At 34.8% G+C, this 13,636-nt stretch overlaps 1 pseudogene; it reads left to right on the top strand.

Annotated features, from left to right (window-relative positions):
- The first annotated feature begins 1,512 nt into the window (after positions 1-1,512).
- On the top strand, positions 1,513-4,831 carry LOC149215853 (uncharacterized; annotated as a pseudogene).
- Positions 4,832-13,636: the final 8,805 nt, after the last annotated feature.

Genomic DNA, 13,636 nt, shown 5'->3' with positions numbered 1-13,636 from the left:
CTATGATACTCAGTTGGAACAAAGTTCCATTCATTTGATTTGTTTCTTGTTTTATGTTTGGTGTGTGTGTATTTGAATGAAGTGAACCAGATTTGCACAAAAATGATATTTTGGACCTCATGGACTATGGGGAGGAGATCCCTAGTCCAAATTCCATTTTCAAATAAACACAAGATCTTTTGGAAATTTGGCACAACGCTAGGGCTTTCAAGGCTGTCTGTATGACTGAGCCATCAGAGGCTAGGCCTGAACCCGTAGGCACCTAGTCCTTGAGCCGTGCAATGAACAATTTTCCTTCTTTTTTATTCCACTCTTGAGCTCATTGAGATGTCATGAAACTAAAACAATCATCAATTAGTGTCAATCCTAAGACATATTTTCAACCTAAAAAAGACAATTTGATAATATTCATATAAAATCATGATTTCAATTGATAAATAAGCTTCAAGAGAGCACATTGAAAGGATAATGTTCACTCTTAGCATGTGTAAACATGTAAGAGTTGACTGGGAATCTAATCTAGGCTTTAGCAAGTAAGGTGGGGAGAAAAAACTTGTAGCCAAAGGTCTTCTCAAACAATTTTTCTTAACCCGGATCAATAGATGATTCATCTACAACATCATAATAAACTGACTCGGATACCAGTGCCACTAGTCCAAAGTCTATTGTTGCTTATGTTGCTGAGTCAACGGTTGTTGTTGTGTCTTTATCTGCTCTATCTACTACTACTGGATGTACTTTTGTCTCTACTACTTCTTGAACGGCTGAACCAACTGGATCTAAAGGATCTACAGGTTAAACAACTGGGTCAACCAGATCTAATGCGAGATATGAAACTAGTGAAACAACCGGATCAACATCTAGCCCTATGATCGTCTCTTCTTCTGCTACCCCCTTCCGCTATGTCTTGACAGATAATCTTCTTATTTCTATATTCATAATTCCATAATGAAGTGAAGGCAATCCAATTACTCTGAGCTCTCAACTAAATCTATCTAGTGAAAGGTGAGGTGTGGTTTCTCCTGCTTCCTCACTGTCTAATCAATCCATCCATTTGCTATCACTTATGGGGAAAGACTCTAAGCTACAGCTTATTAGAAAGAAAATATCATTTTTCAGTCCATGAAAGGCATTGTACACCATCATGTAAGTATCTGAACTCATCAAAACGCAAAAGGAAAGCCTCCTTCTACACACACAAAGTCGTGGAAGAGGGAGGAAGAAGAAACATTGTCAGTCTAAAACAGAGCATCTAATTTTCATTTCCAACTCATGTTTTGATGCTTTGTTAATTTTTGTTATTCTTCATAAATTATTATTTTTAGTGGTTTTTTTTACTGTAATTTTTCTACTCTCTAAAGTTATTTTAATGGTGGATATGGTTCACTCTCTCAATTTTTCTTAATCTCTATTTCCATCTGCGTTTGAAACAAAAATAATATGATTGAGAGGCTGTTGAAGGAAGGAATTTGCAACTGAATTGGATAGCATCTATTGCATAACATGGCTACAATGGCGTTACTTCTACTAGCAGCCTTGATAGTTGTGGGACTATATTATATGCTCGTAACACTATGGCATCATGTGTTATTTTTCAGAGGTAGACGATTGCCTCCAGGCTCCATGGGATTTCCATACGCTGGAAAAACACTTCAGATATTCTCCCAACATCCTAATGTCTTCTTCTCTATTAAACAAAAGAGGTGCTTAATCTTTCCTTCTTTTCTCTGCCCTAGTCAAAGCTATAGTTCTACATTGCTCTTGCCACTTTTGTGATTTCCCATCTCTTTCGAATAGACTATGTTGTGGGGAATGGAGTTATGAGGATTCGCGTATACACATTTCTCTTCTGGCACAAACCAAGCTTTTGTATCATTGGCTTGAAATTATCGGCCTGTGATGGTTTGTCTAATTTAGTATTTGTTGGTAGATCCCTTCGAAAAAATGTGAAGTCTGTAGACTACTAACATTTGTCAACATATCAAACTCTAAAGCTTTCTTGTCATTGCCAACACTTTCACTTCTCACTCCACTTCCTCCATTGTTAGTGCATGGGGTAAATCTTATTCCACTGTTAGTGTTGAGAGTAAGATAGTAACAGTTTTTGTTGGGGATGTTATTTGTCTTCCTCAACACCTTGGTTTGAATATCGGGCTATGCTAAAAACTTATGTTAGATCGTTGAATCGTCGGATCAGAACTGCTTGAATTGAGGAACTACAAGCCTTGACTGAAACTCCTGCAAGTTTACTGTGATGGATAGATCTTTGCCTTAGCTTTCCACTGCAAAAAGAACCAACTCAAATGATCTAGGAGATACATTGTAGCGCATTAGGTGGCCTCAAGGCCCCTTTAGAGAGGAATCTGTTCAAATTTTGTATCTTGGGAAATGTGCCAAAAACAAACATACAAGCTCCTTAAATAATGTGCAAACCACATGCTACAAGCATACAATATTTTATTGTGTGTTTTAGTTTGCTCTGACCTTTTTGGTTGATCTAAGCAACAAGTCCCTGCCCATAGAGAAGAACAAGCACAAAATCCATGGACTCTACTTGTTCTCACGAAAAGGCGACATACACATCTTGCTTGGCAGGGACTTGTTGCTTAGCAATCGTCCTTGTTAATTCAATGTTCTCTAATATTAGGAAATGTATACTGAACAGTGAGCGCAAGATTGTGCATCTTGGAAAATAAAATCAGAACCTTACAAAAATATACATGAAGATTAATTATGGAAATAGAGGTTGCATCATCATATAAATCATCTTATTATATCAAAATGCATAAGGATTATCAAATATTGGTAACATATCAAAAGGGAATTGGTTAGTATATCGATGTGTATTCTTATTAGATTTTATTAATTTAAAATTGTAATCTAAGTATAGATTTTGTAGGACAACTTATAATGATAATATTGATAATTATCATTCATTAAAAAAACATATATTTTATTAGTCCTTGCCTTGCTAGGGACTATAGCATTTGCTTTGCAGTCAAAGTGCATTGATTCTAAATTTTTTTGCTATGTTTTTGTAGTTTTAACTAAAGTTTTGGGAGAACGTTGAATATTTCTAGTTTCCCATAAACTCAAAATAATTTTCTAATTTTCTAGAAATCTTATTTCTAATTTTCGATTCACTAAGTGAACTCTGATGGGACATAATTCCCCCAGTGGAGGGAATTTTATTTATGGTATGTTTCAATGCCTGACAATTCATTTTAAAATAAAATAAAAACTAATTTTGTGAGTGGTCATTCCGTTGGTGAGTGCTCTTACACTAACACTGTTATGCTACTGCTCTGCCCAATGATACCAAAACTGACGCGGTTGCAGGTCCTTTATGTAGGCGAGGTGGTGGGACAAATCTCCATATTGTTGATAAATTGTGCGTAGTGTGGACATGCAGAGGAAGAAACAAGGGGTGGGGAGTGGGGCTCCTCTGCACTCCACACAATGTATTAATTTTCCAAGTTTTCCAATTCATTAGTAATAACCATAAGCTTCTCAACCAATTTTAGCACGTACTTTGAACTAATGATCTTACAAATTCTCCAAAAAATTGTCATGAAATATCAAAGGATTGTTAAATGGTTGTTGATGTCAAGCACATACTATCATTTTTTCTTCAATATGTTAATTAATGAGCTTGTTGGGGACAAGATTGAGCTCTTTCAATATGTTAATTAATGAGCTCGTTGGTGACAAGATTGAGCTTTTTAAACCTCTCTGTTATTCAAGGGGGACCTCTTTGTTATTCAAGAGTGAGGTAATTTCATCTACAATTCTAAATATTATATGCCTTAAACTATCCTCACTAATGTACATTAACATATATATTTTATGAACCTTTCATTCATAGTCCGTCTGGTGTGGTGTATTATATAAGTGTGGAGCAACAACAGGTTCAAGAGTGTTCTGAACCAAGTTGTGAATATAATAAAGAGATACACTGATGTTCATTTTCATATGGTAGTTTTGCTTCGAAATAACAACATAATGCTTTCAAATATGTGCAGAAGGATGGTGTGCGGAGCAAGGAATATAAACTTTCACACTTTTGCAAAATGAGGAATGGCCTGAACCAAATCAATTCCTATAGTAGAGGCATTTCCTACATGTAAATATTGAATGTAGATAGGATCAAAACAAACATCAATTACATTTTCTCTCAAAGTCAAGATTCACATATCCAAGGGATTTCCAGTAAAAATATGCGGTCAAAGAAAAATCCATGGAGAGAGAGGAAGAAGAGCTCCAATTACTCAATGTCAAGGAAGAGGCCTTCAATACCCTTCTTTGCTCCTCCCACCATGACCTAATACTCACTCTCGCTTTCACCATGTTTCTCCCTTTGTCTTTTGCAACTCTAGTGTTATGTCAGATGCCCGACACTCTAGTACTTTATATATCCAATCACAAATTTTTTTATATGATCACTATATCGGTCAAGCCAGTAACCCTAGAATCAAGGGGTTTTGGACAACTCTAGACGATGAACGTAGTTTTTGAATTTTGGATGTTATCCGTTGCGGTGGTGATGTACATGGCAACTTCCATCTACATGGCCAATGATGTTTCCCTTGCAAACACTTTAACCTTCATTACCAGGTTTTGGAAGCCTCTATTAGTAACTATCTTCTAGATTTTTACAATCATCTTGGCCCATACCACGGTCTATATATTGGTGTTATTCCTTCTTATGTACATTGTGGGATTCAATGAATACGTGAATTTGGGAGAGTTCCTTTTCACTTCAATTCCAATACTCCCCTTCTTCTATGTCTTGATGAAATTGTTGTCATTAATGGCAAAAGAGAAACTATAAGCATGTATGTTTGTGATCAAGGCAAAGAAGCAGAAAAAGAGTAGCAAGGTATTGTTATCATTTGGCAAATGAGTAGTAGAAATAATTTATGTTTGTGATCAAGGCAAAGAAGCAGTGAGAGAGCAGCAAATATGTGATGGAAAAATATAAGAAAAAGACGTGATGACAAAGGAGTAGCAAAAAATAAGCAAAGGCAAAGGAGCAATAAAAAGATCAACAAAGGTATGAAAAGAAGTAGATGTAATACTTGTTGGTTGCTCAACACATGTTGAGAAATGTTAATGCATAAGCTCGTGTTGAGAAATTAGTGAGACAAATGTGTGTAGGATAGATGTTGATGACAAACGTTGGCTTGTTTATGTTGCTATATGCATATAATAGTTGAGTTGAATTGTTGTGATGCAAGGCAAAGGCAAGACTCCATGACAGCAAAGACAAGACTCCATGGAAAACAAGGCAAGACTCAAGGTTGCTGAGGCAATGGCATGAAAAAGTAGTAATACAAGATGATGTAGAACAAATATATGGTTTTGGAGAGTGGTGCATTACTTTCATATGTTTCATGCATATTGCATAAATGGGAGAGTGAATGTTTTACATATGTGTTATGATGTTATAATGTGTTTGTTGCTTGCATATGTTGGCATTATGTTTGTCTATTTAATCATTACAAGTGACTGAAAATAATATTTGAGCAATTATTTTTGCTCCAATATTCAAAATATAAGGAGTTTGGAAGCAAATGAGTAGAAGGCAAAGAGTCAAGCATGTTCACTTCATATTCTTATGTAGAATACAAATAGCCAACACACTATCTTTATAAAATATGTGATTTTGGAAGGAAGTAGAGTCAGAGAGTTAGAGAGCATGTGAGAGTTGATTATTTGTGAGTTACCCGACACATATGAAGTTGATGTGAAGTGGATTTGAAGGGGAGAAGAGGCAGAGATAAGGATGGAGATATGCAGAATTGATGATCAAGTAAAACAACATGTTGTTTCTTGTATGTATCAGGGTATTGTAGTATCCTTTCAAGTTGGAGCTTGATAGAAAACATGGTGTAGCCTGTTGAGGTAGGATCCTCTTGTGGGTTGTAGGCTGCATAAAATCTTTGGGAGTTGGAGCTTCCTTGCATGTTGTAGCTTGCAAAAAAATTGAGGTAGCAACCTCCTATAGGTTGAAGCCTACAGAAAATCAGATGTAATAAGGGAGTAGGAACTTGCCTTTGCATCACAACAATAACAAATCATGGTTTTCTCCCTTTATGGGTTTCCATTTATATCTGGTGTCCATATGTGTTGATGTTATGTGTTTATGTGATGTTTTGGATTACTTATCACTTTTTGTTCAAATTTCAATCTGTTGGTCATTATGTGTTGATTTTCTCATTTAAAAATTCAATTAATGTATTTTAAGGAAAATAATTAATGTCCACGAATGTACTAAATTGATTCACCCCCCAGTTTAATCAAGTTTTCATCAATTGGTATTAGATACATTTCCTTTAGTGTAAGCCTAATAGCTTCAAGATAGACTTGGTTAACTCACGGACTATCAAAATGTACCCATGCTAAGTGTAGCAAATTTTAATGAATGGAGATATCAGATAAAATCTAATTTGATATCATATGGACATGGTGTATGGAAGCTAGTATGTGATTACTACTATAAAGATTCCCTTTCTAAGCAAGAACAATAGTGGAATTCTTAGGAAAAATGTGTAATGTATAATAATCTTCACAATAAGGATCTTGAGACAATGATAAATTTAAATCCTGCAAAAGAAATTTGGGAAAAGTTACAACTCATGCATGAAGGAGACACTAGTAGCACTGTCGAAAAGGAGAAGAAAAAGAAAAGGAATAAAAAGTTATGTCAAAAGGAAAGTCTTCAATCAAATGAGACTTGTTAAATGCATCTAATTCTCATGAAGAAAATTTAGTTGAAGAACAATTCAAGCTTGACTTAGTCTTGGCTGAAATAGAAAGACTGAGGAATGAAAGTAGAGACCATAAGAAACTGTTACAAATATGTGATGAAAGAAAACATGAATTCAAGGAGGAAATTATTAATTTGAAGACCCAGTTTGAAGAGCCAGGTAGAATAGAAGAGATGATGAATAGACACCTAAACTAGAAAAATGTACAATGTGAAAGATTAGAGTCTGAGATTATTTCAGTTAGAAGAGAGTTAGATGAAAATAATAGATCATGTAAGCAGTTACAAGAGGAGGTTGTATCCATAAAGAATGCAAAAAAGGTAGCCATAAAGGATAATGAAGTGGCCCTAAAAATACCTACATAAGAAGAAGCCCACTACAACATGATTTGTAAAGAGGCAAACAAAAACAAGAAGAAGTATTAAGAGCCAAATAATGAGATGAATAAATGGTCATTTTCTCCTCGAGACAAATTGAGAAAATTTGGAAGATCTCAAAGGATATTCTTTGCTCCTTTGAAGGATATGAAGTGTTTTTCTTGCCATGAACATGGACACATTGCATCAGAATGGAAGACAAAGAAATCAAGTTTAATCAATAAAACATGCAACAAATAAGAAGGCTCCCTAAAACAAGTAAATAGATAATACATTCATTCACTAGGTACACAAATCATTTCTATGGTTAGTGTTATTTGTGCAATGAATTTGGATATAGAGCTATTGAATGCAAAATGTATGTAAAGAAAAGTAGAAATGACTCAAGAAAGCACACACCATTTGTTTCATTTCTTGGCCATATAAAATGTTATTTGTGTAGAAATCTTGGCCATATAGCCAAACACTTCAAGCTTCTATATATACTCTAAAGAGTTCTAGACAGAAAACATAATCTACTCCAAGCAGACCAGATAATGAGCCAAAAAGAAATGCAGACAACGATAGATGGTAGCCAACTAAAGTATGGAAGAGGAAGAAAAAGAAGCAGTTTGAGACTTGAACAACAAAATGAAGTCATCATAGCCTCAGGGGGAACAGATCAAGAAAGCAAAAGAAGGGTTCATTTAGTGTTATAGGAGCAGCAAAATCTCGGGGGGAGCAAATCCAAAATATCTTGAAAAGATCAAAATTTTGAGGAAGCAAACTCCTGCAATGAAAATACAATATATGTCAAGAATGACATTGTTAATGAAGAGAACAAGGATGTATATGAAAATGAAAATGCCTTAGTTGAGACTGTCAAAATATTTGCTCACAATTGTGATGGAATGAATATTCCATTCAATTTATTTTCCTCTGAAGAACATGTATCAAATATGTCAGAAAGTAGATTACATGAGCATGGAAGTGCAAGGGAAAAGGAGTAGATGAGGTGCTTTGTGACACAAAAAAATAAGAAGGCTAAGCAAAAAGAAAATCAAAAGAGGAAGTTTACAAAAAGGAAGAAACAAATATTAAAGGGCAAATAAGTTGGTGTTAAAAGGTTGAAGTTGGCACCAATCACCAAATCCAAGCGTGTGATTTTTTGCAAGTTCTACTTGAAAGGGTTGTTACTAAATATGAGATATGAAATATCATATCAATCAATGTTGTTTGAAAGGGGATGAATGTCCATTTTCACATAATCTTTCAACTTTTCTTACAAATTTTACCATACAAGGGGCTATTAATTGGAAAGATATATGTGTCGCTTCTGCCATAAGCCAATCACAAAAGATGCTTTACAAGAACTTTTAAAGCAATTTGAACTAGAAAAACAAAAATTGCGTGAGCAGGAAAGTATTCAAGGTGGTGCTCAACATTATGTTGCAAATAATCCAACTTTAGGTTGGATGAGGAAAGGAAATTTCCTATTAGGAATCTATTTGAAAATTTTAGTTGCATAGGCCCTTCTAAGTCTGCATCGGGAAACAAGTAGAAGATACCAAAGGAAAGGAGAGTTACCTTAACCTTTCAAAATCTTGGAAAAAGAGCACTCAGAATTAACCTTCTAATTAACCTTCTAAGACTATATTTTCAAAAATTCAACATAGTGATACAAACACTTCTTCTCTGATGTCAGCAGAAGAAGGTACTCGTGCATTTTTTTGATAGAAAAGAAATGATACAGTTCCAAAAATGCTAGATCTTGTAAAAAAATCATGCAAGCATTACCTTAAAGATAACCATGAGAAAAAAATTGTTAGAGCAAAAAACAATGAAATAGAAATGCTATTCAAGATGGAAAAGAAGTGAGGATGACAATAAAGTTGTCCAAGCAATTGGATGGTTGAAAAGATAAATTTTTGCCAGCCAAATCACAACAAGAAGAGTCTATAATGCAGAAAAGAGATTAACCCATAACAATAATGACAATACAGGAGTGCCATAGAAACTATTAGACAAAGTTGTTGGATAAATAGAGTCTACATAGGCAAGACAAACGTAATAGAGGCAGAACTAGCCTATGTGTAGAGAATTAAATCAAAACAATTTAACCCATGCAAATCCTATGCATTGAATAATTATTGATATATTCATGATTGTTGTGCACATGTGATTGGATTATGTAATGAGTTATGACATCTTGTATGCTATGCTATAATGATATGTCAGTGCTATAATTCTATTGGCAACGTTTAGAGTGTAGATATGGTTTTATACAGTATATTGTTTGCAGTGTGAATTCATTGGTGAACGTTGAGAAAGAACATCGTTCATTTTCCATTTGGAGTAAGATTGAATTATTTGGAGCAGCATTGGATATAATTCAAACAGAGTTGAATATTGTTCATATAACACAACATATTATATCAATATACGTGGGATATCTATGCTTTGAATATGGAAGGGTTTTACAAAATCTGAAGCAACTTTAATTGATATGCAAGATTTGGGACAGTATTTAGGGTTTTATGCCCTAATTTGGAGAGCGTCAGCTATCATATGCAAAGGGTTGCACAGAGCAGCATTGAATTAGAAAAATATTTACATATATAGCAGTATGTTGTGTTTGCTTTCAAGATAATTTGGCAGAATATTGAGAACATTAATCCATTGCATGCGATAGTTTATATGAAGTAGTTAATGCAGCGCAATATCTGAAAGTATTTAATGCAATTGGGTGGGCAGTTTTATCATATGGCACACAATATACATATATCATTGCACAATATTTAATATGACTTTTTCCATGGATCAATTTCATATGTACGTATTGCATTGGCACATAACAGCACAAATGTATAAACCTTTGTTAATCAACTCAAATATATATCAGTTTTGCATAGTAGCTTATTTTATTAAACATATCAACTCAAATAATCCGCCAGTGTTATTGTGGCCTCACGAACAGTGTTGGCCTCTTGTCTACAACGTTGGCACATATGTCATATCACTGAATATACAGCTGCCTCTAACGAATTGGGTTCAATATACATAGCGGCCTCCTTATGTATTGTTGCATTGACACATATCATCGCTTGAATATATGATATGGTAAAATATGAGTGGTTCACTAGAATATACACTTGAATAAAGGAGTGTGTTGATAAAGGAATCCTTATTACTTTTCCATATGCAATGCTTACATATGCAACAAGCCAATATGGAACAAATATGAGCCAACTTTAACCAATATGGAACAGATATGAGCCAGCGTTAACCAATACTGAACGAATATAATATGAACGAGCGTTAAGCAATATATAGACCAGCATTAAGCAATATGGAACGAATATGCAAAGAATTGGAACTTTATTATATTATTATCGATATAATTTTTTTGGGTTCAACATTCCCTATGTTATTAATGATATATCATTCCATGTGTTATGAATGTTATTGGCAGCTTAAGATCAGAAGTCAAATGGCAGCGTGCATTCATTCTAATGGCAGTGTTCATTCAGCGTATTTTAATACTATCCTTTGGTATTAAATATGCAACGTAGGTGGAAAAAATGAAATTAATGTATCATATCTTTAATAGGCCAGCAATAATATATTATAGGAGTGGAGGAATTGGGCAAGTGCTATTTCATGGACTATAGCATCATTAATGCACCAGATTGCCGTCACTCGGAGAGCCCATGGCAAGTGCTATTTCATGGACTATAACATCATTAATGCACCAGATTGCTGTCACCCGGAGAGCCCATCGCATGCATGGATGCATGGATGCACATCTCATTACTCAGCTGTGGAAATGCCCGTTCCTTCCCGCGTCCGGCTCCGGTGTCCCTGCCCGCCTCCAGTTTGAGGACATAATCAGTGCACCAACCTATCCATTAATGGACTTAAACTCTGCCGCCGCCTCCGTAGTTTACCAACTCAACCCGCGCATTAACGGTGCCGGGATCCATAAACTCCATACGCTATCGAGATTTCAACCCACGCAATTACCGGTGCCGGGATCCATAAACTCCATACGCTATCGAGATTTCAGACCCGCGAAGAAGAACACGGCAGAGCAGCCCGTGCAACCAGCGAAGAAGAACACGGCTCTGCAACGGCGAACAAAGATTGGTGATCACGGGTAACGCTAGTACTGTTCATAGGCATTCGCCAAAGCTGAAAATGATTTGTTTAAAATCTGATGGTTTTGTTCGAGTAGTCTTCTGTACATAGAGCTAAGATTTTATACTTTCTATGCTTCTGTTTGAGGTTTAAAGTGAAATCTCGATGTAGTTCTCTGTGATGTCAAATTTGATGACGAGTCTGATGCGCATAATATGCTTTGATTCTTATACCATATGCTTTGATTCTTATAGTTCTCAATATTAATTTCACATACCATATGCTTTGATTCTTATAGGCGCAAATACAAGTCTATCAAAACAAACTCTCTTTCAGGTATATTCCAGTAGTTTGAGGTTTTATTTTCAACTTACGTATTTCATTTACCAGGCCGGGGACTTCCAACTCTTGGTTTCATCTCCTGTATGGAGGTGAATTCCCTCTACCTGAAAACCAAGACTTCCAACTCTTGGTTTCATCTCCTGTATGGATGTGAATTCTCTCTATTTGAAAACCAAATTCCGAGTTGTTTAGCTCTGCAATATGTGTTCTTGTTTTAAAACATTTCTTTTAATACTTTACTTAACATGTAATATTTTTAGTGTCTATGAACTCTAAATTTGGTATACAGACCCTAAGTTTCCTATATTTGAACTATTGTTATATAATGAACATAATTTCTCTGTTCCTTTTTAATTTGAACTATTTTAAATATTTTTATTGGAATTCTTAAAATATTTTTCTATTAATAATATTAATTTTTTAAATCAATATTACATAAATGTAAAGATACATATAAATTTAAATAAAAACCCGTTTCACTATTAACATTTAATTTCAAAATTTTAATATAATTTATTTTTTTAAAATCGAATAATAATCGAAGTGTTAAATCATTTACTTCAGTTTACATCTTTAAAAATGCATAAGTTGTTGACCATTCTTTCAAAATTTTAATATAAATTATTTTTTTAAACATTAAATAATGATCGAAGTGTTAACTCATTCAATTCAGTCTACTTCTTCTAATGTCGAACTCTCAACAATGCTCCAATGATTCAATCATTTTTTGAATTAATAAAATAACATAATACAACAAGCGGACCCATCACCTATTTTAATAGTACATGCTATTCATATCTCTCCCATATTTGCCAAAATAAAAAGATATACTAAGCTTCCCATCCACATACACAATGTTCAGAACTATTCCTGTAACCAGTCTAAAAAGGGCCACTGAATATAAAGAAACAAAACTTACAGAATTTATTACCGTATCAAAAATCTTCTTCATAAGACGATACTAAAAACATAGAAAATGCAATATGGCACGGCCATTCAATAGAGCGCCCTCCTATCACCTCTAATTTTATCGATTTGAAGATCGATGCACCATGTCCTTCTGCTAGATTAGAGAAAATTCCACGGCTTACATATATCACAACAGGTAGTTTGTGTCTCACATCGATATAGGCCATGTTTTGCATTGTTTCCATTAGATTAACTCAGTTCCGATATGAACTGATTATACCCTTCTATTGATTATTTTCTGGTGTTGGGATTATTTCCGGATCTCTGTGTAGTCATAACGGCATTAACACCGCCATAAGGCTTATAAGTGAGGCTCGGCAACCGCAAGATAATTTATGTGTTTAGTTTTTATCGTATACAGAAAAAGTTGAGTTGCAACAAATAGATATGCTTTCTATCCAGTAACATATTATATAAAACTTTTTAAATATATCAAGGATTTAAGAACATTTTATTCTATTCCAGTTTTCAAAATTTTAGTGTTTAAAATGGATTTTAGTGTTTATTCTATTATTATGTTGTTCTTTTTAGATTATGGTATATGGAGAGAATTAGTGTCTTTACTCTCCTGGTTATGTTTGCAGGGAAAAAATATGTCCTGTAAATAAATGACATCTTATTTTTCCTTTGTTGAAGACTCTATAGAGCCCTCCCCCATGGAGTGTGCGGGTTACGAGCAGTATGTGCATCTCCCCGAGCTCAGTGCCATGTAGAAATTCAAGGAATGGCCTGGTTGGTCTAGAGAGGGGTTGGTAAAGGCTGCCTTACAGTCATTGGAGATTACTTTTCGGTTTGTTCCGTCTGTCCTCTGTGACACAAGGACTTACATTGACAAAGAGGAATGGAAGAGAAGGCTTGAATCCTTAATTAGTTCCCATATTGAGTTGATTTCAATGATTTGTGAAAATGACAAGCAGGTTCCCACTCTTCAGTTGTCAGTAAGTAGTGGTATTCTTGCTAGGAAAGTTTTCCACGAGGTATGGCAGAGACCTGGTGCTTTACCTGTGGTTAGCAAAACAAGTGAAGAGAGCTTACTTCCTCGTTTGGGTAGATGGAAAAGCG

The sequence above is a fragment of the Pinus tabuliformis genome, chromosome 1_1 (genome assembly GCF_031772625.1).
Source record: "Pinus tabuliformis cultivar Carrire ecotype Pingquan chromosome 1_1, CPIR1, whole genome shotgun sequence".
Lineage (NCBI taxonomy): Eukaryota > Viridiplantae > Streptophyta > Pinopsida > Pinales > Pinaceae > Pinus > Pinus tabuliformis.
Note: the sequence above shows the minus strand (reverse complement) of the source record. Positions and strands in the feature narration are given on the sequence as shown.